At 42.6% G+C, this 26,172-nt stretch overlaps 1 protein-coding gene across 1 annotated transcript in view; it reads left to right on the forward strand.

Moving 5' to 3' along the window:
* LOC108538868 (bcl-2-binding component 3-like) overlaps positions 1-25,967 on the forward strand; it is a 33,985-nt gene extending 8,018 nt beyond the window's left edge. Inside the window, exon 4 of the transcript XR_001888212.1 lies at positions 25,609-25,967. The gene's annotated coding sequence lies outside the window, so the exon portion shown is untranslated. The remainder of the gene's footprint in view (positions 1-25,608) is intronic.
* Positions 25,968-26,172: the final 205 nt, after the last annotated feature.

The following is a 26,172-nucleotide window of genomic DNA, read 5'->3' on the forward strand; positions in this document are numbered from 1 at the left end:
TCGCCCGGCTAGTTTTTTGTATTTTTTAGTAGAGACGGGGTTTCACCGTGTTAGCCAGGATGGTCTCGATCTCCTGACCTCGTGATCCGCCCGTCTCGGCCTCCCAAAGTGCTGGGATTACAGGCTTGAGCCACCGCGCCCGGCCCCTTCCTTTCTTTTATACTCCATCACCCAAGCTGGGGTGCAGTGGTACAGTCTTGACTCACTGCAGTCTCCACCTCTCAGATTCAAGAGAGTCTTGTGCCTCAGCCTCCCGAGTAGCTGGGATTATAGGTGTGTATCACCACACTCGGATAATTTTTGTATTTTTTTTTTTTTTTTTTTTAGTAGAGACAGGGTTTCACCGTGTTGGCCAAGCTGGTCTCAAACTTCTGGCCTCAAGTGATTCACCCACCTTGGCTTCCCTAAGTGCTGGGATTACAGGTGTGAGCCACCGTGCCCAGCCTTCTCATTTCTTTTATGCCAAATCTGATCCACTTGTTACAAACTGAAAAGTAGAAATGAGAAGATTGGGTATGTGTGTACTGGTGTCTACTTCAGACATAGTATTAATATTTTCAAATAATGATTTCTTAACTAAGCTACATGCCTCTCTATAAGGCATCGTGCCAGGTACTAATGGGATAGGCAGATACATAAGACATGACCCTTTAAAGTGTTACAGGAAAGTGGCAAAAATTTGAGGCAGTGTCTTGCTCTGTCCTCAGATGATGTCCTCAGGCAATTGATTCCCCTCTATTTTCAGCTCTGCTTTTTCCTGAATCACCCTTATTTTCAGTCGGTTCTCCCCATGTAGTAGCTGCTGGCCTTCTGAAAGAGAGTACACTCCCCTGGACCCCCAATAGTTTCAGCAAATGTCCTGGGGCTGACCCTCATAGGGTTGACTTGGGTCATGTGCCCATCCTGAACCAATCACTGTGACCAGGGAGAGGGAATTCCTGCTTGGTGAGGCCTGGGTCACGTGTCCACTCTGGAGCTGTGGTGTGTGGCCAGCTCCTTCTGAGCCACCTGGTCCAAGAGTTTGGAAGGGTTTTTTTTTTTTTTTCCCTAAAGAAAAATTGAGTGGATGCTACTACTAGAAGAAGAGATAAAAGATGCTGTACAGGTAAAACCAAGGGATGTTCACTCTCCCTCACGGCCCTAGTAGATGAGGTCTCATAAAACCATATATAATTCCATATGATTATATTGGGCAATTAGAGCTGTCAGTTCAGATGGTTTGAAGTGGTCAAAACAAACTTCATGGATGAGACTGAAATTTAGTTAAGCTTGAGGAATGGGCAGGAATTGATAAGAGGAGTTCTAGAGGTGGGCGGGACTAGAGTACATTCAACGGACCAGGGTGATCTGAGTGGGTAGTTGGTGAAGGGAAAGAGGTTGCAAATGCCAGAACTTTGATTACCTTGATAGGATAACGTTGGCCAAGACAGCTGCAAGCAAACCTTTTGACAAAATTTACTTGAGCTGGCCTGTGGTCTAATCCCTATTCTTGTCTGGGATGCATGGATAGCCCTTTGGGTTCTAGCTGGCCTTTGTCTCTGGAGTTCTGGGAACACCTGTTACTGACCCCATTGCCTACTTTGTGATAAGGCTTCTAGTTATTGGAGAATTCTGATGTCCATGTATGCCCTCCTGTGACCAATCCAGCTCACCCCTTGTAGTTGATTGTGCCAAGTCATTTTAGCTTGGGACAAGGAAAATATGCTGCAGGCCTTTCCCTATTTTCAGAGTAAAGCCTTGGGAGAGCTTGCTGCAACACTGTCAAACAGAAGAAAAATCCCTCTTAATCAGAAGATCAAATGCAGCTGTTTTCAATGGCAAAGTCATGGAACCAGCCTAAGTGTCTGCCAATGGTTGACAGGCAGAAAATGTGATGGGCTGGACACGGTGGCCCACACCTGTAATCCCAACACTTTGAGAGGCTGAGTCAGGAGGATTGCTTGAGACCAAGACTAGCCTGAGCAATATAATGACAAAAATAAAAATAAAAAATTAGCCAGGTGTGGTGGCATGCACCTGTAGTCCCATCTTCTAGGGAGGCTGAGGTGGGAGGAGCACTTGAACTCAGGAGGTGGAGGCTGCAGTGAGCTATGATGTGCTGTGATGGCTGGTGGAGTGGGACCCTGTCTCAAAAAAGAAAAGGAAACAAAAAAAGAAAATGTGGCAGATCTACAACATGGAATATTATGCAGCCATAAAAAAGGATGAAATCACGTCCCTTGCAGCAACATGGATGGAGCTGGAGGCAATTATCCTAGGTGAACTAAACAGAAAAATACTGCATGTTCTCACTTATAAGTGGGATTTAAATAAAGGTTACACCTGGACATAAACATGGAGAGAATAGATTTTGGGGATTCCTAAAGTGGGGAGGGTGGGATGGGGGGAAGGTTGAAAAATTACCTGTTAGGTACAATGGCTGGTATATAGGTGATAGGTACACTGGAAGCCCAACCCACACCATTATGCATGTAATACCCTTGCCACAAACATGCACATGTACCCCCCAATCTTAAAAATCAAGTGAAGCACAAGCAAGGAACAGCTTGCAAGGAAGTCAAAGCTCCTTATGTGCAAGCCACACTTCTATTGGGTGCTCCCACTTTGTCTCTGTGAGTCCCTAGAGAGGTCCAGTGTTCCTCTTGGGGGATTCACCCAATCAACCATGTGCGTGTAGACAAGGGAATTTCCCTGGAGGCAGGGAAGTCCAGGTTGCTGCTTGTCTAATAGCTAATACGTATTGAATTAATTCATTATGAGCCAGGTGTGGTTTTGACTATTTTATATGCAATAACTAGTTTCTTTCTCATGCCAACACTGGGAGGTACATGCTATCGATATTTCCATTTACTAACAAGAAAATTAAAGCAAAGGGAAGTAACATGCCCGAGTTGTTCTAGCTGCTGAGTAGAGGATCCTGGATTCAAATCCAGGTGGCCTGACTCAAGAGTTTGTGCTTTTAACCATTACTTTATGCTGCATCTAACCCTGTTATTTTAACTTACGATGACTAGAAAATAAGGCAAGTAAGCTCATTTAATTGTCAGAAAGGACTTAATGCTCATCATTGTTAGTCGGGAATAGATTGAGAATGCAGAGGATGCTGCCAACATCTCTTTGTTCTGTGCATTACCTGTCAGGCTGAGTTTGCCTTTTGTAGACACAAAGAAATTCCCTTTATCTTGATTTCCATCCCTCCATTCTTTTCTAACAAGGGCTCCAGGCTTTATCTGCACCTGCTTCTTTTTATCTGTCTTGATAAGACCACTTTTCCCTGAGTTCTCGCATTTTTTCAGAGCAGGGTACCCAAAGACCATCAAACTTCTATGGCTAATATTGGTCAACTCTCACAGGATAGCTTTCATGTATTATACTAATGACTGTCTTCCCACTAGGGAAGAAGTTGAAGAGGAGGAACAATGGAAATGAAGGGATCAGGGGATAGGATCTTGCCCCAATAGGATGGGAAAAAGGGGCTGTGTGATTAGATAGAGCAATGGGTTCTATACTTCAAGACCAGAATCTCAGGCTGGGATTCTATGAGTATTTCCTATAAGAAATGCTATAGAGGCCAGCGCAGTGGCTCACACCTGTAATTCCAGCACTTTGGGAGGCCGAGGTGGGTGGATCACCTAAGGTCAGGAGTTCGAAACCAGCCTGGCCAACATGATGAAACCCTGTCTCTGAAAAATACAAATATTAGCTGGGTGTGGTGGCACTTGTCTGTAATCCCAGCTACTCGGGAGGCTGAGGCAGGAGAATCACTTGAACCCAGGAGGCAGATGTTACAGTGAGCTGAAATCGTACCATTGTACTCCAGCCTAGGCAATAGCAAGATTCCATCTCAATAAATAAATAAACAGCCACAGAGGCTTGGGGAGGCTTAGAAACAGAAAATGGCAAATAGTGACCTTGGCCAGATGTGCCTGTATTTGGGTCTGTGAACCACCCATTTTCCACTGTTGACCCAAGACTGAAACAGGCATGTGTAAAAGGGGCTGACCAGTTACTTCCGAGTTGAGTAAACGTCTCCCTCTTGTCACTCAGCACATAGGTTTGTATGGGAGGTTGAGTATCCGTCATGAAATCCATATCCTGATGTTGGAATCCCCATTTTTTTTTCTCTTACAAACACCATCAGATGGTGCCAGGCTGTCCCTACAACCATCTGGTTTGGTTTGGGGGTCAGAGGTCTGGCAGTGTCTTCATGTATGTGGCTGATTCTGTGCATGTCTTGGGAGTTTGGGTAGGTGTAAGCAAGTAGGCAATTAACTCTACCCAAATCAGGAGGTCTGAGAATGGGTTAGCGGACAGAGCAGGAGCGTTGCCATCTTGGACAAACCCCACCATTTTAAGTTCCCCTTGATTAAAAACAAAACCAAACAAACAAAACTGCCTAAATCCGCCCCAAAACATCAGCCTAATGGCTAATGTCAGCATAACCAGAAACATTTCAACCCTAAGATAAACCCTGCTCCAACCAGAAACATACCAACCCCGAGATAGCTTCACCACCAACCAGAGACCTTCCAACCCCATAATAAACTTTCCCTCACATAGAAACATTGTGACTCTATGATAAGCTCCCCACTTTCTATATCCTTAAACATCCTTAGTCTGTAAGAGAGAGTACTCCTGACCGAAATTGGCCAGAAGCCCCTCTCAGGTTTATTCTTCAAAAAAAAAACCTGACTTTGACTGTTAAGCTGTTTTTCATGTTCCTTTAACTCTTACGCTAGTGGGTCATTTCCCAAGTGAGATGCTATCTACACTAGTTTACAGTGGTTGCTGAGAAGATAAAATATATGCCTGGACTTGTTGGCAAGTCTACTAGGTTGCTGTAAGGAGAGTCTTCAAAGAATGAGGCAAGATCAAAAAACAGAGAAGGTGCCACAGAGTTTGAAGTCATTGTTTGAGCTTCTAGATGCAACTGCACCTGAAACTAGACCCCTGTCTCTAGGTTTTTGAGCCAATATATTCCCTTGTTTTGCTTAAGTCACTTTGAATTCAATTACTGTCACTTGCAACTCACACAATTCTGACTGATATACAAAATAAACATATTACATGGTATCTTCTGTGACTCAAAATTATCCATTTTACAGATGAGGAGATGGAGGTTTAAAGGTGCAGGTAACTTGCAGTGAAAAGGTAAGGTCTGGCACAAGGTTGATCTTGAATCTGAAGAAGAAATGGTTCAGAGTCTTCAAAGTCTCCTTTAGAGATGCTACCTTCCTGCTGCTTGGTTCCAGAATTTAGTCAGGGAATTGTTGGGCTGACTTGAGTTGTTGTGTATACAGTCTGTGAACTTGCAGTTTATGGTATTTTGTAATTTTGTTTTCCCTGCTGTTTTGCTAATGCAGCTTTGTGAGCAAACATTGCCCGTGATGTAAATCCACCACGGTAATGAAACGCACACACAAACATGCACACACATTTCCTCAGAACAGTCCACAGCTCTCTGATTAATCACATGTGTAAAGTACAGTGTTTACAGGAAATCAGCAGGTGGCAATTAGCATCTTGGAAATTATCTGGGAAACACAACTGGAGCTGCCACTTCAGGATGGAAATGTGGCAACAACTGGCAAAGTGACAAACCCCCTTGGAGTCGGAAATGAATGGGGCTGAAAGCAGCGCTGCCAGGCACACGACAGCTGGTGGGGGCAGCCCAGTGTGGACTGCAGACTGCCTGCTAGCTTCTTCCTTTTCCTCCCAACACGCAAGAAGCAATCCTTGAGTAGAGCCATGAAATAGATGTCTGACAGGCCATCTTAACGTTACCTTTAAAAAATACTCAGACCTGGCTGGGCACGGTGGTTTATGTCTGTAATCCCAGAACTTTGGGAGGCTGAGGCACAGTCAGGAGTTTGAGACCAGCCTGGGCAACATAGTGAGACCCTGTCAGTGCCCCCCTTCCCCTGAAAAAATTACCCAGGTGTGGTGGGTCATGTCGGTAGTCTTAGCTACACAAGCGGCTGACATGGGAAGATTGCTTGAGCCCAGGAGTTTGAGGCTACAGCGAGCTATGATTGTACCACTGCACTCCAGCCTAGGTGGCAGAGGGAGACCTGTCTCAAAAAAAAAAAAAAAAAAAAGGAAATGTTTTCAATAATGACCAAATGGAATAAAATAATGTTTATTAAGTATGTATCACAGTATCTGCCACATAATTCTCAATAAATAGTAGGTATTTTCAATTTTTTAGATCAAGGCACAGGCAGACACTGGCATTACTTTCAGTTGGAAAACAGCTGCTTTCTTGAGCCCTCTGAATGGCTCCCTACTGCTGCTCTCCCTTGGAATCCTCACGCTTCAGGATCCAGTGATCAAAACGTTAACCTCTCAATCCTGCTCCAGCGATAAGTCCAGCATCCATTCTGATTGGTCAGTTTCTGTGCTGCATTCTGATTGGTCAGTTTCTGAGTTATCTGGACTCTCACGCTCAGGAGTTTCAGTGACCACAAGAGAAAGCAGCAACATGAGGATGGAAGTACTGAAAGGAGTGAGGAGAGGAAACAGTGCCAGTCGGTTTTATACTTGAGATGTTCATCAATAATTGAAAACAAATTCAATACTAGGTGATAGAGTTTGTCTCTGTGTCCCCACCTAAATCTCGTCTCAAATTGTAATCCCCACGTGTTGGGGGAGGGACTTGATGGGAGGTAATTGGATCATGGGGGCAGTTTTGCGAAAGCTGTTCTTTTTTTTTTTTTTTGAGACGGAGTTTCACTCTTGTCGCCTGGGCTGGAGTGCAGTGGCACGATCTCGGCTCATTGCAACCTCCACCTCCTGGGTTCAAGCAATTATTCTGCCTCAGCCTCCTGAGTAGCTGGGATTACAGGCGCCCACCACCACGCCTGCCTAATTTTTTTTGTATTTTTAGTAGAGACGGGGTTTCACCATGTTGGCCAGGCTGGTCTCGAACTCCTGACCTTAGGTGATCCACCTGCCTTAGCCTCCCAGTGTTGGGAGTACAGGCGTGAGCCACCACGCCCAGCCCCAAAGCTGTTCTTGTGATAGTGAGTTCTCATGAGATCTGATGGTTTAAAAGTGTAGGCTGGATGCAGTGGCTCATGCTTGTAATCCCAGCACTTTGTGGGGTTGAAGCAGGCAGATCACCTGAGATCAGGAGTTCGAGTCCAGCCTGGCCAACATGGCAAAACCCTGTGTCTACTGAAAATACAAAAATTAACTGGGTGTGGTGGTGCACACCTATAATCCCAGCTACTTGGGAGACTGAGGCAGAAGAATCACTTGAACCTGGGAGGCAGAGATTACAGTGAGCCAAGATCACACCATTGCATTCCAACCTGGGTGACACAACAAGACCCTGTCTAAAAAAAGAGAGAAAAAAAAAATTGTGGCACTTCCTAGCTCGCGCTCTCTCCTGCCACCACATATGATGTGCCTTGCTTCCCCTTCTCCTTCCACCATTATTGTAAGTTTCCTGAGGCTTCTCCAGTCATGTGGAACCGTGAGTGAATTAAACCTCTTTTCATTATAAATGATCTAGTCTCAGGTAGTTCCTTATAGCAGTGTGAAATGGACTAATACACTAGGTGTATGTACATCTGTACTTATGTCTATATCATCTATGTCTATATATATTGATATTACTATCAACATCTATATCTATATCATCTTCTGTATATGAAGTGGCAGTAAAGCCCTGAATTCCAGTCTCTCTAACATTCACATTGGTTCTCAGCCCTGGTTGTACATCAGTGTCACCTCTGAGAGCACTTACAAAATACAGATGCTTGGACACCATCCACAGAGATTCTAACCCAGTAGACTTGGGATGAAGCCCAATCATCAGAATTTTTTATAAAATAAAATCTCCCAAGATGATATTAGCATGCCATTGAGAGCCACTAACTTAAATTTACTAAGCTTCATGTTCCCATGTAATCAGTACCAACACCCATCTCCTAGGATTACATGACAGAATATACATGAGCCTTTTTATCACAATGTGGGACCTAACCCTGTAAATGTTCCATTAATAATTAATATTCATTACTTTTTTTTTTTTTTGAGATGGAGTCTCGCTCTGTCACCCAGACTGGAGTGCAGTGGCATGATCTCAGCTCACTACAACCTCCACCTCCTGGGTTCAAGTGATTCTCCTGCCTCAGCCTCCTGAGTAGCTGGGATTACAGGCACCCGCCAGGATGCCCAACTAATTTTTGTATTTTTAGTAGAGGTGGGTTTCACCATGTTGGCCAGGCTGGTCTTGAACTCCTGACCTCAGGTGATCCACCAGCCTCGGCCTCCCAAAGTGTTGGGATTACAGGCGTGAGCCACCATGCCCAGCCTTTAAATTTTGTTATTGAAAAACATTTTTTGCCCATGACACAGCTTGTCTCAGGAAACCCTGAGAACATGTACCCTAATTCATTTTTATATATGAAGTGAAGTAGAGGTAGAAGTTCTTTTATATTTTTTCTATATGGATATCGAATCCAGCATCATTTTATTAAAAAATTCTCTTTCTCCATTGCATTGACCTGGTACCTTTGTGAAAAATAAGTGGATTCAATATGTGTGGGTCTATTCCTGTACTCTATTCTGTTCCATCGATCGGTTTGTCTATCCTTATATTGAGTCCTTGTCTTTTAATTGGAGATTATTGATGCAGTTTGTTGACTCCTTCTGTATATCCTAATTTCTCTAATCAGACCAAATCTTTCTCAGTAACAGCAAGGGATAAAGAAAGCAAACAAGGCAGTAAGCTCTCTGAGTGCTAGTAAGCCAATTCACAAAGCCGTCCGAGGAATGAGCCCTGCTTTGACTTGTGCAGGTGTTTCTTTCCACTGATCAATGGTTATCAGGTCAAAAAGTAAGGCAACATGATTAAACAACATTTTCCACCTAAGTTATGACCATGCCAATGAAAGGTAAAGTAGGGCTGCAGTAGCCAAGAATGTCCTGAGCTCCCAGCAGCAGCCCAATCCCTTGAATTTACACCCTAAGCCCACATTCACTCTTAAACTCAGTCCGCTGTTCAAAAGCCCTCTGAACAACTTCCTGGAGCTTCCGCCGAGGTAGAACTGGCTGGCACATATGCTGTTCTGCCTGTAATTACTGTTTGCTCTGTTCACTTCATTTGTATGACTTTTCTAATATCATAATGATCATATCATTATCAAGAAGAGGAGACCCTTTGTAGTCATTTGCTATAACAAAGTACTACAAATTGGATGGCTTAAACAATAGAAATGTATTTTTTCACAATTCAGGAGGCTAGAAGCCTGAGATCGAGGTATTGGCGGGGCTGATTCTGAGGTCTCTGTCCTTGACTTGTAGATGGCCGTCTCCTCCCTGGGTCTTTACCTGGGCTTCTCCTTGGACATGTCTGTGGTTAGAGTGATGAAAACTCATGGCTTTTTATCTTGGATTTGTTGCTTAAAATTTGTGTGATGCTGAGCAAGTCTTCTACCCTCTTTGCACTTCAGTTGTACCGAAGTGGGTTGGAAGGTTCTTATTTATTTTTTGTTGTTGAGATAGAGTCTCACTCTATTGTCCAGGTGGGAATGCAGTGGTGTGATCTTGGCTCATTGCAACCTCCACCTTCCAGATTCAAGCCATTCTCCTGCCTCAGCCTCCCAAGTAGCTGGGACTACAGGTGTGTGCCACCATGCCTGGCTAATTTTTGCATTTTTAGTATCCACCTGCCTTGGCCTCCCAAAGTATTGGGATTACAGGCGTGAGCCATCGTGCCCGGACATATTTTATTTTTTTAAGAGGCAAGGTCTTGCTCTGTCACCCAGGCCAGAGTGCAGTGATGCAGTCATAGCTCACTGCAGACTTGATGCTTAAGCAATCCTCCAGCCTCATCCTCCTGAGTAGCTGGGACTACAGGTGTGCATTACCATGCCCAGCTAATTAAATTTTTTTGTTGTTGTTGAGATGGGGGACTCCCCGTATTTCCCAGGCCAGTCTCAAGCTCCTGGCCTCAAGCGATCCTGCCACCTTGGCCTCCCAAAGTGTTGGGGTTACAGGCGTGAGCCACTGCACCCAGCTGAGTTAGAACGTTCTGACTGTCATCCTGGTTTTACCATGCACTGGCTAATGAGACTAAATGCAAGTTCTACAAGTTTCCAAAGTTTCAGTTCTCTCATCTGCAAAAAGGGCTAACATTGCCCACACAGCTCACCTCACAGGCATTTGCAGAACATCAAATGAACAAGTGGGTGAATATTTTAGATCTTTAAACAGTTTTGCCTTTTCCAGGAGGTCATACAGTTGGAATCATACAGTATACAGGCTTTTCAGATTTTCAGCAAAACCATGGAGACAATAAAAAGGTTAGTGATTGCCAAGGTTTAGGGGTGGGTAGGTAGGGATGAATAGGCGGAACACAGAAGTTTAGGGCAGTGAAAATACTCTGTGTGATACTGTAATGGTGGATACATGGCATTATACCTTTGTCCAGACCCACAGAATATGCAACGTCAAGTGTGAACCCTAATGTAAATTAGGGACTTTGGTGATAATGACGCATCAGTGTAGGTGCCTCAGTTGCAACAATTTGTACCACTCTGGTGGAGGATGTTGATCATGGGGGAGGCTATGCATGGGTAGGGGAAGGGGGTGTATGGGAAATCTCTCTGCCTTCCTCATAATGTTGCTATGACCCTAAAACTGCTTTTAAAAAAAATCTTAAAAAAATAAAAAATAAGGCCGGGTGCGGTGGCTCATGCCTGTTATCCCAGCACTTCAGGAGGCCGAGGCATGTGGATCACGAGGTCAGGCATTTGAGACCAGCTTGGCCAACATAGTGAAACCCCATCTCTACTAAAAATACAAAAAATTAGCTGGGCATGGTGGTGGGTGCCTGTAATCCCAGGTACTCAGGAGGCTGAGGCAGGAGAATCACTTGAACCTGGTAGGTGGAGGTTGCAGTGAGCCGAGATCACACCACTGCACTCCAGCCCGGGTGACAGAGTGAGACTTCATCTCAAAACAAAAACAACCAAAATAAACTATTCTTTTTACCCACTTCATTACCCGAAACTTAGATGTACTCTCCCATCCCTATCCCAAGGGGTGGAACTTGGAATTGACCAAGTATTCTNGGAAATCTCTCTGCCTTCCTCATAATGTTGCTATGACCCTAAAACTGCTTTTAAAAAAAATCTTAAAAAAATAAAAAATAAGGCCGGGTGCGGTGGCTCATGCCTGTTATCCCAGCACTTCAGGAGGCCGAGGCATGTGGATCACGAGGTCAGGCATTTGAGACCAGCTTGGCCAACATAGTGAAACCCCATCTCTACTAAAATACAAAAAATTAGCTGGGCATGGTGGTGGGTGCCTGTAATCCCAGGTACTCAGGAGGCTGAGGCAGGAGAATCACTTGAACCTGGTAGGTGGAGGTTGCAGTGAGCCGAGATCACACCACTGCACTCCAGCCCGGGTGACAGAGTGAGACTTCATCTAAAAAAAAAAAAAATAATAATATATATATATACACACACACACACACACACACACATATATACATATACACACACACACATATATATATAGGCCAGGGCTGGTTACTTATGACTATAATCTCAGCATTTTGGGAGGCTGAGGCGGGAGGATCCCTTGAGCCCAGGAGTTCAAGACCAGACTGGGCAATATAGTGAGACCCTGTCTACAAAAGATGAAAAAATTAGCCAGGCAGGGTGGTGTGCACCTGTAGTCCCAGCTGGAAGTTTAAAGCAGGAGGATCGCTTGAGCCTGGGAATTTGAGGCTTCTGTGAGGTATGATCACACCACTGCACTCCGGCCTGAGCAAGACAGCAAGACCCATCAGAAAGACAAGACAGGACAGGACAGGACTGGACAAGACAAGACAAAGAAAGAGAAAGAAAAGAAAAAAGTGATAGTGTAATATTTGGATAGAAATGAATGATGAAGATTTGGGAGATATCCTTTCCTCTTATATTGTTTTTTAAGAGCTTCTGGAGATAGTTAAACTTATTGGCAAGGAAGACGGGTGTCCTGATAACTAGTTATCTGTTTTCCACCAGGACAGCATTTGCTTCTTCAGGTGATAACGGTGGCTGTTAATCCAAAAGTGAACAGCAGAGGGCAGCTTGTGCCCAAAAATGACATCTCTCTTTTGCCGTCTCCGGCAAGCTCTATGAATTTGGGGCCAGGGATTATAATAAAATTCATGTAGCGTGCATTAATACTGCAATCTGTGGGTGCAGCTCAGGATTGCTATTTGTTTTTGACACACACACAGGTATGCATTTTTGAGACAGAGTCTCCCTCTGACACCCAGGCTGGAGTGCAATGATGTGATCTCAGCTCACTGCAACCTCTGCCTTCCGGGTTGAAGCGATTCTCCTGCCTCAGCCTCCTGAGTAGCTGGGATTACAGGCACGCACCACCACGCCTGGCTAATTTTTGTATTTTTAGTAAAGACAGGGGTTTCATCATGTTGCCCAGGCTGGTCTCGAACTCCTGACCTCAGGTGATCCACCCACCCTGGCCTCCCAAAGTGCTGATATCATAGGCATGAGCCACTGCGCCCAGCCTGTTTTTGATCTATATATGTTTTTTAAAAATTATAAACCACATACGTGGTTAAAATATTAGATCTATACAAGAATTTACAAAAGGTTCCTTAGAGTCGCCACATGACCTGATGCAATCAGGCCCCCCTTTTACTTCTCTGTCTTTGAATCCTATACACCTATATATGGCCCCAGCCCATCCTCAGAAACTGTTCTTGCTATTCCCTCACCCTGGAAGACTCCTCTCCAGATATCAGTGAGGCTCATTCCCTCACCTGCTTCAGATCTTCACTGGGTCAACTCCTTATAGAGGTTTCATCTGGCCTTCTCATTTACTATTACAACCCCTCTCAACACTCTCCACCCTCATTTGAAAGGTTCCTGGATCATAGTGTTATGTATAGTGTTACTCTTTCTCCAGAGCAACTCATCACTCTTGTTCAATCTGTTACACTTAGTAATTAAAAAAAAATAAAATAATTCTATGGTTGGGCATGGTGGCTCACGCCTGTCATCCCAGCACTTTGGGAGGTCGAAGTGGGAGGATTGTTTGAGCCCAGGAGTTGGAGACCAGCCTGGGCAGCATAGCAAGACCTCATCTTTACCACAAACAAGTAAAAAATCAGCTGGCACAGTGGAATGGGCTTGCAGTCCCAGCTACTTAGGAGGCTGAGTGGGGAAAATTGCCTGAGCCTGGGAGGTTGAGGCTGCAGTGAGCTATGATCGCGCCATTGCACTCCAGCCTGGGTGACAATGCAAGACCCTATTTCAAAAAAAACAAAACAATATTCTGTCTCTTACCTCTAGAATGTAAGCTTCGTGAGGGCAGACACATTTTTTCATTTTTTATTTTTTTCATTTTATTTCATCAGTGCCTAGACAATCCTAGCATATAATAATAGGCTTAATAAATATTTGTCAAATGGAGCTACATCACAGCTCTGCTTATGAAAGACACTGACCTTAATGAGGATGTGATACAATGAATTGGCATCTTTTACTAGCTCATGCGTAATTCTGGGATTTGGCAACTAGGGGTGGGCTGAGGTGGTTGGCTTTTCTGTTCTAGACCAGGCTTGGCTGATCTTAACTGGGCTTGCTCATGCTTCTAAGGTCAGCTGAGGCACCTCAGTTTTCCTCCACGTGGCCTCTCATTCTATAGCAGGCTGGCTTGGGCTCATTCACATGGTGGCCTCAGGCTTCCAAGCACAGCAAAGGAGGCAATTCCAATGTTCAAGCCTCTGTTGCATTACATTTCCCATTCTCTCCTTGGCCTAAGCAAGGCCCATGACTAACCCAGATTCATGGAGGTAGGAGCTGCTAAGTAACGTTGTAAAGGGGAGTGCATACAAAGATGAGAAGAATTAGGGGGTATTTTTGCAATCCACCATAATAAGTATGATTCAGTTGCTGTAGAAAACAGAATAAAATCCCACCAAGAGCATATTCAGGTGCCTGTTTCTTTGCCTTATTATTCACTGTGTATTATTACATTAAAAAAACTTCACTAATCAGATAGATGAAAAGTAGTGTCTTATTTGCTCAGAGTACTTAAAAGACATCAGCGTAGCTGGTGAGAAGCAGAGCTTGACCTCAAAATGCAGGTTCTTGCTTATACACTGTGGTTGGGAATGTAAACTAGTTCAGCCACTGTAGAAAGTAGTCTGGAGATTTCTCAATGAACTTAAAACAGAACTACCATTTGACCCAGCAATCCCATAACTGGGTATATATCTAACAGAAAACAAATCATTCTATCAAAAAAGCACATGGACTCTCACATGTTGATTGCAGCGCTATCCACAATAGCAAAGACATGGAATCAGCCTAGGTGCCCATCAGTGGTGGATTGGATAAAGAAATTGTGGTGTATATATACCATGGAATACTACACAGCCATAAATAAAGAACCCAGTCATTTCGTTTGCAGCAACATGGGTACTGCTGGAGGCCATTATCCTAAGTGAATTAATGCAAGAATAGAAAACCAAAGACTACATGTTCTCACTTATAAGTGGAAGCTAAATGTTGGGTACTCATGGACATAAAGATGGAAACAACAGACACTGCGGGCTACTAGAGTGGGGAGGAAGAGATGGGGGAGGCGTTGAACAACTATTGAGTACTATGCTCACTACCTGGGTGATGGGATCGAGCATACTGCAACCCTCAGCATCATGCAATGTACTAACACAACAAGAATGCAAATGTACCCCCTGAAACTAAAATAAAAGGTGAAATTATTTAAAAAATATTGCAGATTCTCACTTGGCTTGCCATGCTTTCTCACTGTAGGCAGGGCATCAAGACCTGTCCGTGACTCCAGGCTGGGTCCTGTGACTTGCTTTGGCCAATGTGGTATTTGCAGATGTGATGCAAACAGAGTCTTGAAATAGGCTTGCATGCTGGCACTTGGTGTCGCTTGTCCCTCTGCCCTCACCGTGAGAACATGCCCAGACTTGTGTGCTGGAGCATGAGAGACACTTGCAGGAGAGCTGAAGCAGCCCAGCCACCCCGCAGAGGCCAGTCCAGGTGCCTGGATAGCCAGCTGACACCTGGACATGAGAGCAAGCCAGTCAGGATCAGCAGAGCCACATGGCTGACCATCAGCTGCCCCAAGATGTGTGCATTGATAGCTTTCATCTCACTGGTCTCCCCAGAGGACCTGTGAGTTTAGAGCAGAGAACTATGGCATCCCACAGCTCTAGATGGTGGAGAAGCCTAATTCAATCCCAGCATCCTCAGGCCCTGGGGACTCCTTGTGGTTGTGCTTGGACCTATGAATTTGGACACTCTCCTGGGGCATCCTTTGTAAAACTGTTTATCCCTTCCTGATCTCTTGTAGTTTCCTTAGCTGGAGTGTTCTGATGGTGCAGAGGCTGTTGGGTTGGGTTAGAAAAATCTTCATAACTGTCAACACGCTGGCCAGAGTCAGACCCGGACATCTGATGGAAAGGGTCATGAATGGCAGAAAAGGAAGCTGGCTGCATTTACCCAGAGCCTGCCTGAGATGATGGATGAGCGGCCCGGCAGGCCGGGAAGGATGGAGATGTTTCTATTTCTTAAGGCAGGGCATTTTCTCCTAGGGCACAGGACGAGTGGAAACAGGGTTAGAACAAATCACTTCACATTTTCTCTCTCTCGTTTTTTTTTTTCCTTCTGATGAGAAATAACTCCTACTCCCAAGGCATGATAGACCAGTGAAACTGCATCAAAGCTACATTTATGCTCTGAACATTTTTTTCCATGAATTTTAATCTTATGGGTCTGTAACCTCTCTGAGAATCTGATGAAAGACATGGACCCATTCCCCAGAAAAGTATTCATAAATACAATTTTTTTTACTTAAAATGTTAGGGGATTTACAGTTTCTCTGAAACCCACTCATGGAACCTAGATTAGGAGATTCTAAGAGAAGAAAGGAGGAAGGGAGGGAGGGGGAGACAGTGGTGAGGAGGGAGTTGGAAAAAAATGAGGAGAGTTTTGACACAAACATGTCAAGAAGTTTGAACCACAGATCCTCTGGCCCTAAATATGTCCCCTCTTCACTCTGTGCTAGTTCAAGGACCTATACTTTTCCTACAAATCACTTCTTTTAGTCAATGATACCATATTCCATGCATCGTTCTGCAAACCTGCCTTTTCCCATCAAGTCTGCCTATTTCAGATCAATTCATATATGGTATATTTTGATCTAGTCTAATCACTTGAACTACTAGACAGTATGTAGTGTGAATTTACCTCTTTTAATGTATCCATTCTCTAATATTGGACATTTAAATAGTTTCCTGTTTCCTGTTACCGATGGAAATGTCCTTGTATATTTCTCCTTGCACACAAGTGAGAGAAGTTTCTCTGTGGACTCTACTTAGAGTGGAATTGCTGGCTTGTAGGAAGTGAGCATTTCTTTTTTTGAGACAGAGTCTTGCTCTGTGGCTGAGGCTGGAGTGCAGTGGCGTGATCTTGGCTCACTGCAACCTCCACTTCTTGGGTTCAAACGATTCAGGAGTGAGCATTTCTTAAACATTTTTAGATACAATTATCTTGCTCTCTGTGGTCATTGCACAAATCTACAATAGTGTCTTGGGGTTGTGTTACTCATAACCTTTCCAAGGCTTGTTATTTTCTGACTTTTATACATCTAAAAAATGAATCTCATGGGCTTAAAATGATGTGTGTATATTTTTAAAATGTGTGTTTAAAATGTTTAAAATGTGTGTTTGCATTTATTCACTTTTTATTTTTGGTGTTTGTGTGCCTCTTCTGCAAATTACCTATGTCCTTTGCCCATTTCCCTTCCCCTGCTAGCATATTGAAGGTGAAGTCTTTCTAGGTCTTGGTTTTGGTTTTTAAAATTTGGCCATAGCCCTACCTCCTCAAAACTTGGTTAAAAAAAAAATGACATGCATGGGAGACGAAGAAGTCAGAACTTGAATTTAGGGTATTCCAGTTTCAGTCCTGGCTCTGATGCTCACTGGCTGTGTGAATTTGGGCAAGTTATTTAGCCTCTGTAAGCCTCAGCTTCCTGACCTGGAGAATGGGGATAACCATCTCTACTTCTCAAAGTCAATGACAGGCTTAGATACACTGGTGCCTATGAGTGGTCAGTAAATAATAGTTGAGTTGAAGAACCCAGATAAAGTTCTCATCATGTCCAGACACCTTCACATATAGCTCTGAACAGGCCTAAAGCACAGCCTACATGAAGGAATTCAGTTATCACAGTGGGACACAGCCCTCCCATAGGACAGTTCTGCTGTCTGCCAGGTGGCCCTAGAGCTGACACACAGTTCTGGAGACCTGTGGGTCTCTGTTCTAGGGAAGCCCCCTCCCCACTTTCTCTGCTACTTCCAGAGAGGTCTCAGGGGACATCATTAACCTCACATCAGAACAGTAGTGCCTCTGGAACGCCAAACCAGCATCTATAACCTCCCTTAATGCCCACTAAGGAAACCAAACTATTTGGAATTAATAATAATAACAAAAGAAACAGCAATAGCTCATCATTCTTGAATGCTACCTGAATAGATATAAAGCACTTAGAACATTGCCTAACACATAGGAAGCACTATCTATTAGCTATCATCATCATTATTATTACATAGTGATGATGATAATGTACTAGGCATTGAGTTAAGCATAATGAACATTAATTTGTTTAAGCCTCATAACTGTAAAGATTTTTGGTTAATTCTCATAAGTATAAGTGCTGGGGATGGACCCCCCTCCCAGCGCTTTTCTAAGTTCTTTCTCTGAGCACACAGATGTTGTACTAGGGGAGAAGGATTTTTTTCCTTAAGATGATAGTAATACTTCATGTAGTATTTGTTCATCAATTAACAGCTTACAAAGTGCTTCCATATGCATGCATTCTTTCAGTGCTTACAAAATCCTTGTGCAGGAGTATCTTATCTCCCTTTTAAAACAGCCCTCTCTCAGCTTCCAGGAGCGACATATCCTGGTTTCCTTCCTCTATCATTGTCCACTTCTTTCCAATTTTCTTTTGCTTGATCCTCCTCTTTTCTCCAATCTCCACATGTAAGCGTTTCTTAGAAGATCTGATGCCTGGGTTCCACGTGCAGAAAGTCTAGTTTATTAATGGTTAATTTGCTTAGGCAGCAGCACTTTTTTGGTGGGTGCAAATTATTATTATTATTATTTTTCACAGAGCAGTATGAACATTTATTTGTACAAATTTATGGGCCAACACTCTCACTACTCCTACTCAACATAGTGTCAGAGGTGTTTGAACCAGAGTAACTCCATCTTAAATAGGAGCTGGCTAGAATGAGGGTGAGAGACCAACTGGGCTGCATTCCCAGACAGTTAAGGCATTTAAGTCACAGGATGAGATATGAGGTTGGCACAAAATACAGATCATAAAGACCTTGCTGATAAAACAGGTTGCAGCAAAGAAGTCAGCTAAAACCTACCAAAACCAAGATGCCCACGAGGGTGACCTCTGATTGTCCTCACTGCTACACTCCCAACAGCGCCATGACAGTTGACAAATTCTATGGCAATGTGAGGAAGTTACCCTATATGGTGTAAAAAGGGGAGGCATGAATAATCCACCCCTTGTTTAGCATCAAGAAATAACTATAAAAATGGGCAACCAGCAGCCCCCAGGGCTGCTCTGTCTTTGGAGTGGCCATTCTTTTTTTCTTTCACTTTCCTGATAAATTTGCTTTCACTTTATGCACTTGCCCTGAGTTTTTTCTTCCGCAAGATCCAAAAACCCTCTCTTGGGATATGGATTGGGACCGCTTTCCAATAACAATAGTACTGGAAATCCTAACCAGAGCAATCAGGCAAGAGAAAGAAAAAGTAATCCAAACAGGGAAAGAATATGTCAAATTATATCTCTTCCCTGATGATATAATTCTATATCTAGAAAATCCTAAAGTCTCTACCAAAAGGCTCCTAGGATGGATAAACGACCTCGGTAAAGTTTCAGGATACGGAAATCAATGTGCAAACATCAGTAGCATTTCTACACATCAATAATGATCAAGCTGAGATCCAAATCAAGAATGCAACCCCATTTATAATGACCACACAAAAAATAACCTATCTGTCTGGGAATTCCTCTAACCAAGGAGGAGAAAGATCTCTACAAGGAGAACTACAAAATACTGCTGAAAGAAATCATAAATGACACACAAATGGAAAAACATTCCATGCTCATGGACTGGAAGAATCAATATTGTTAAAATGGCCATACTGCCCAAAACAGTCTATGGATTCAATGTTATTTCTATCAAACTATCAAAGCCATTCTTCACAGAATTAGAAGGAACTATTCTACAGCTCACATGGAGCCAAAAAAAAAAAAAAAAAAAGCCCCAATAGCCAAAGCAATCCTTAGCAAAAAGAACAAAGCTGAAGGTATCATAGTCCTGGACTGAAACCATACTCTAAGGCTACAGTAACAAAAACAGCATGGAAGTGGTATGAAAATAGAAACGTAGACCAATGGAACAGGATAGAGAACCCAGAAATAAAGCCACACATTTACAACCAACTGACCTTTGACAAAGTTGACAAAAATAAACAATCGACAAAGGACACTTTATTCAGTAAATGGTGTTGGGATAACTGGCTAGCCATATGCAAAAGAATAAAACTGGACCTCTATCACCACAAAATTAACTCAGGATGGGTTAAAGACTTATATGTAATACCTGAGACTAAAAATTCTAGAAGAAAATGTAGGAAACACCAGTTTGGACATTGGTCTTGGGAAATAATTTATGGCTAAGTCCTCAAAAGCAATTTGCAACAAAAACAAAAATTGGCAAATGGGATCTAATTAAATGAAAGAGCTTCTGCACAGGAAAAGAAACTGTCAACAGAGTAAAAAGACAACCTGGAGAACAGGAGAAAATATTAACAAACTATGCATCCAAAAGAAGTGTAATATGGAACTTAAACAATTCAACCAGCAAAAACACAAATGACCCCATTAAAAAGTGAGCAAAAGACATGAACGGACTTCTTAAAAGAGGTGGGCAGATCACCTGAGGTCAGGAGTTCAAGACCAGCCTGGCCAACATCGTGAAACCCCGTCTCCACTAAAAATACAAAAATTAGCCAGACGTGTTGGTATGTGCCTGTAATCCCAGCTACTTGGGAGGCTGAGGCAGGAGAATCGTTTGCACCCACGGGGCAGAGGTTGCAGTGAGCCACGATTACGCCATTGCACTCCAGCCTGGGCAACAAGAGCAAAACCCTATCTAAAACAAAACAAAACAGACATACAAGCAGTCAACAAACATAAAAAAATGCTCAGCATTTCTAATCATCAGAGAAATACAAATCAAAACCACAGTAAGAAACCAATTAACAGCTCACAGCAGTCGGAATGGCTTTTGTTAAAAGTGAAAAGATAATAGATGTTGGTGAGGCTGTGGAGAAAAGGGAATGTTAGTTAATGTAAGTTAGTTAATGTAAGTAAGTAAGTTAGTTCAGCCACCATGGAAAGCAGTTTGGAGATTTCTCAAAGAACTTAAAACAGAACTACCATTCGACCCAGCAATCTCATTACTGGGTATATACCCAAAGGAAAACAAATTGTTCTATCAAAAAGACACCTACACTCGTGGGTTCATCACAGCAGTATTCACAAGAGCAAAGTCATGGAATCAATGTAGGTGCCCATCAATGGTGGACTGAATGAAGAAAATGTATGCACCATGGAGTACTGTGCAGCCATACAAACAAACAAAATCACGTCCTTTGCAGCAACGTGGATTCAGCTGGAGGCCATTATCCTAAGCGAATTAACGCAAGAACAGAAGACCAAAGACTGCATGTTCTCACTCATAAGTGGGAGCTAAATAAATGTACTCATAGATGTAAAGATGGCAACAATAGACACTGGCGACTACTTGGGGGGTGGAAAGAAGGGGTCAAGGGTAGAATAACTGGTAGGTACTGTGCTCACTACCTGGGTAATGGGATCTATCGTACCCCAAGCCTCAGCATCATGCAATATACCCACGTAGAAGAGCTGTACATGTACCCCCCAAATCTAAAATTGAAGGTGAAATTTAAAAAATTTAAAAATAAAAAAATTTCTGGGCACATGTGCAATTTTGTTGCATGCATAGGTTGCATAGTGGTCCAGTCAGGGCTTTTAGGTTCCTTATAACCCAATGAACATTGTTCTCGTTAAGCAATTTCTCATCATCCACCCCCTACCTCAGCTTTCACCCTTCCAAGTCTCCAGTGTGTATAATTTCACTTTCCACAGCCGTGTGTACACTTTTTTTTTTTTGGCACCTGCTTAGAGTGAGAACATGCAACATTTGACTTTCTGTGCCTGGGTTGTTTCACTGAAGATAATAACCTCCAGTTTCATCCATGTGGGGCAGCAGTACTTTTTAAAAAGCTCTGTAGGTAATTTATTGAGTGGCCAGGATCAAGAATCATTGATTTATGGTTGCATGTGGTGGCTCACACCTGCATTTTGGGAGGCTGAGGTGGGATGATCACTTGAGGCCAGGAGTTCAAGTCCAGCCTGGTCAACATAGCAAGACCCCATATCTATAAAGAAAAAAAAAAAGGATAAATTAGCCAGGCGTGGTGGTGTATGACTGTAGTCCCAGCCACTCAGGAGGCTGAGGTAGGAGAATCGTTTGAGCTTATGAGTTCGAGGCTGCAGTGAGCTATGATTGTGCCACTGCACTCCAGCCTGGGCAACAGAGTGAGATCCTGTCTCTAAAAAGAGAAAAGAAAAGAAAAGAAAGAAAAGAACCACTGATCTTTATGTTGGTAACCTTCCCTTTTCAATCTCTGTAGCAGACCTCTCCTTTGGGCTCCAGAGAGTTTACTTGGCATTCTTATTTGGTTGTCTCTCAAGAATCTCAAAGATTATGTCCATCATGGAGAGTTTGACTTCCCAACTCCTCCCCTCTGCTATCCCATTTGTCCCATGATTTTCATCATCTTAGAAAACAGCATTATCGTTATTCCAACTGCTTAAGCCAAAGCCCCAGGAGTTATTTATTTATTTATTTTTTAAATAGACAGAGTCTTGCTCTTTTGCCCAGACCAGAGTGCTGTGGTGCAATCAAGACTCACTGCAGCCTCAAACTCCTGGGAGGAGTTATCTTTGATCCCTCCCTTTCCCTTGTCTCCTTCCCATCCATCAGTGGTTCCTGCTGACTCTACTTCCAAAGCTCATCCATGCCTCTGCATGTGCTTGGTATCGCCTTACACAAAGTCACCAGCATTATCTCTTGCCTGGATTATCTATGGCCATAATCTCCCACCCAACTTCCTTGTTTTCATTCTAGTGCTTGCCCAAACCCATTCTCTACAGAGTGGTCAGATTGATCTTTTAAAAGTGAGGATGAGATCAGTTTGTCCCCCTTAATTGTTTCTCGAGTGCGAAACACCTGTTGATACTTCTTCAGTGTCCTGTGGGATTTGGCTCCAGCTTTTCTCCCCAAACTCTCTTGGGTCCTTTCTTCTATCTTTCTCACTTAGCTCCAGCTGCCCTGCCATCTTCTAGTTCCTGGAGCACTACAAACCTTTTTCTGCACCACAGCCCCTGCTGTTCTAATTACATTGATCATTCTGATTCCAGGCTTCTCTTTATGTCCCAGCATGTCAAACATCACTACCCTTGTCTAAAACAATTTTCCATAGTCTTGATTATAGAACCGTTGTTCTTTTACTTTATCATTTTGGTTACTTGAAGACTTTTTGTCTTCTTATTCAACTGTTTGTTATACATTCCATAAAGGCAAGGACCATGGTTGTGTTGTCAGATTTAGTAAAACAACAGAAAACAAAATAGCAGCAAAGACTAAACAAACAAAAACCCAGGACATCCAGTTAAATTGGAATTTCAGATAAACAACAAAATAATTTAATTTAATTTAATTTAATTTAATTTATTTATTTATTTATTTATTTTGAGACGGAGTTTTGCTCTTGTTGCCCAGCTGGAGTGCAGTGGTGGGACCTCGGCTCACTACAGCCTCCACCTCCTGAGTTCAAGCAATTCTCCTGCCTCAGCCTTCTGAGTAGATGGGATTATAGGTGCCTGCCACCATGCCTGGCTAATTTTTGTATTTTTTTGTAGAGACGGGGTTTCACTGTGTTGGCCAGGCTGGTCTCAAACTGCTGACCTCAGGTAATCTACCTACCTTGGCCTCCTAAACTGCTGGGATTATAGGCATGAGCCACCGTGCTGGGTCAATAATTTTATATTATAAATATGTCCCCAATACACTTATATTATAAACAAAATAATTTTGTATTATAAGTACATCCCCAATATACATTATACTTACATACATTAGGTAATTAATAAGTGTGAGCCACATGTTGTATAAATGAATTCAGAATAAGCAGCAGAGCTGGGAAAAGAACCACTGCCATCTTTTCCTTTCTTTCTTTTTTTTTTTTTTTGAGACAGAGTCTCGCTCTGTCGTCCAGACTGGAGTACAGTGGTGCGATTTCAGCTCACTGCAACCTCCTCTTCCCAGTTCAAACGATTCTTGTGCCTCAGCCTCCCAAGTAGCTGGGACTACAGGTGTAAGCCACCACTCCTGGCTAATTTTTGTATTTTTAGTAAAGATATGGTTTCACCATGTCGGCCAGGCTGGTCTCGGACTCCTGACCTCAAGTGACCCACACCTCTTTTGAGAAGTGTCTGTTCATGTCTTTTGTCCACTTTTTAATGGGGTCATTTGTTTTTTTGCAATCCGCCTGCCTCAGCCTCCCAAAGTGTTGGGATTACATGGGTGAGGCACCATGCTCGGTCCCCTTTCATCTTTATAGTCACACTCACCTCCACTCTCTCCATCATCCCTTACCTCTAGCAATCATTGATGCATTTTTCATGTCTAAAATTTTGTCTTTTTGGGGATGTTATATAAATAGAATCACACACTATGTGACTTTTTGAGTGTAGATTTTTTTTGTTGTTGTTCAGCATAAAGCCCTTGAGATCCATCGAAGTTGTTATGTGTATCAGTAGTTTATTCCTTTTTATTACTGAGTAGGATTCCATGACATAGGTGTACCACAGTTTCTTTAACCACTCCCCATCAAGGAACATATTGGTTGTTTCCAGTTTTTGGCTACTACAAATAAAGTTGCTATGAACAATCATAGATCAGTTTTTGTGTGGGCATAAGTTTTCATTTCTTTGGGGTAAATGCCCAGGGGTGCAATTGCTGGATCATATAGTAAGTGTATCTTTTTTTTTTTTTTAAGAAAGTGGCAACTATTTTTCCAGAGTGGCTATACCATTTTATACTCCAGTAACATACAAGAAATCTAGTTTCTCCACATCCTTGCTAGTATTTGATACTGTCACTGTTTTTTTATTTCAGATGTTCTAATAGGTGAGTAATGGTAACTCATTGTGGTCTTAATTTGGATTTTCATAATGGCTAATGGTGTTGAACATCGTTTCCTGTGCTTGTTTGCCATTTGTATATCCTCCTTGGTGAAATGCGCCTTTTGCCCATTTTCTTTTTCTTTTGAGAAGGAGTCTCGCTCTGTCACCAGGCTGGAGTGCATGGTGCAGTCTCGGCTCACTGCAACCTCCACCTCCTGTGCTCAAGCGATTATCCTGCCTCAGCTTCCTGAGTACCTAGGACTACAGGCGCAAGCCATCACGCCCTGCTAATTTTTGTATTTTTAGTAGATACAGGGTTTCACCATGCTGGCCAGGATGGTCTCAATCTCTTGACCTTGTGATCTGCCCGCCTCGGTCTCCCAAAGTGCTGGGATTATAGGCGTGAGCCACCGTGCCCGGCTGCCCATTTTCTAATTGAATTATTATTATTTATTTACTGTTCAGTTTTGAGAGTTCTTTATTCCAAAGTGGCCTTCTGTTAGATATGTGATTTGCAAATAATTTCTTCCAGTTTATAGCTTATCTTTTTATCCTTTTAATGAAGTCTTTTACAGAGTAAAAGTTTTTCATTTTGAAGTCCAATTTATCAATTTATTCTTTTATGAATTACACTTTTGGTGTCATGTTTAAGAGTTCTTCATGTGCTCCAAGGATTTCCCCTTTTGTTATCTTCTAAAATATTTATAGTTTTACATTTTATGTTGAAGTCTATGATCCATTTTCAATTAGTTAGTTTTTATATAAGGTGTGAGATGTAGGTCAGGATACTTAAAATTTTTTTTTTGCTTTGGCACCATTTGGAAAAAATATTACGCTTCTTATATTGAATTGCTTTTGCATCTTTGTAAAACATCAGTTGGTTGATGCAAAAGCAGACGGGTGTTAAAAAATCAGTTGGCTGCACTCGTGTGGCATTATTTCTAGGTTTTTCATTCTGTTCCATTGATCTCTGTGTCTTTCCCTCTGCCCTTATTACATAGTCTTTATTACTGTGGCTACAGCTATTCATACTTATTTATTTATTCATATATATATTTTGAGACAGGGTTTTATTCCTGTCACTCAGGCTGGAGTGCAATGGTGCAATCTTGGCTCACTGCAACCTCTGCCTCCCAGACTCAAGTGATCCTCCTGCCTCAGCCTCTCAAGTAGCTGGGACTACAGGTTCATACCACTGCACACGTCTAATTTTTCTTCTTGTATTTTTAGATACAAGAAGATTTTAGAGACGGGAATTCACCATGTTGCCCAAGCCGGTCTTGAACTCCTGGCCTCAAGCAATCCACCCGCCTCAGCCTCCCAAAGAGCTGGGGTTACAGGTGTGAGCCCCTACGCCTGACCTTACTGTAGCTACATCTAGTAAGTCCTGATGTGAGGAAGAGTGATTCCTCCGAGTTTATCAATGTCTTTTGAAAATTGTTTTGGTTATTCTAGCCCCTTTGCCTTTCCATATACATTTCAGAATAATTTCGTCTGTATCTGTAGAAAATTTTGCTGAACTTTTGACAGGAATTCTGTTACATTTGCATCTCAATTTGGGGAGATTTGGCATCTTTACTGAGTCTTCTACTCATGAACACATTATGTTTCTCTGTATATTTAGATCTTTGATTTAATAGTTTTTGGCATGTAATTCCTAAACTTATTTATTTAGATTTACACATAATTGTTTCATCTTTTGAGCAATTATAAAAGGCATTGTATTTTTAATTTCAGTTTTCATGTGTTCATTGTTAATACATAAATACAGAAATAATTTTGTGTCTTTCTCTT

Source organism: Rhinopithecus bieti, unplaced genomic scaffold (assembly GCF_001698545.2).
Source record: "Rhinopithecus bieti isolate Rb0 unplaced genomic scaffold, ASM169854v2 scaffold_13348, whole genome shotgun sequence".
NCBI classification, from domain to species: domain Eukaryota; kingdom Metazoa; phylum Chordata; class Mammalia; order Primates; family Cercopithecidae; genus Rhinopithecus; species Rhinopithecus bieti.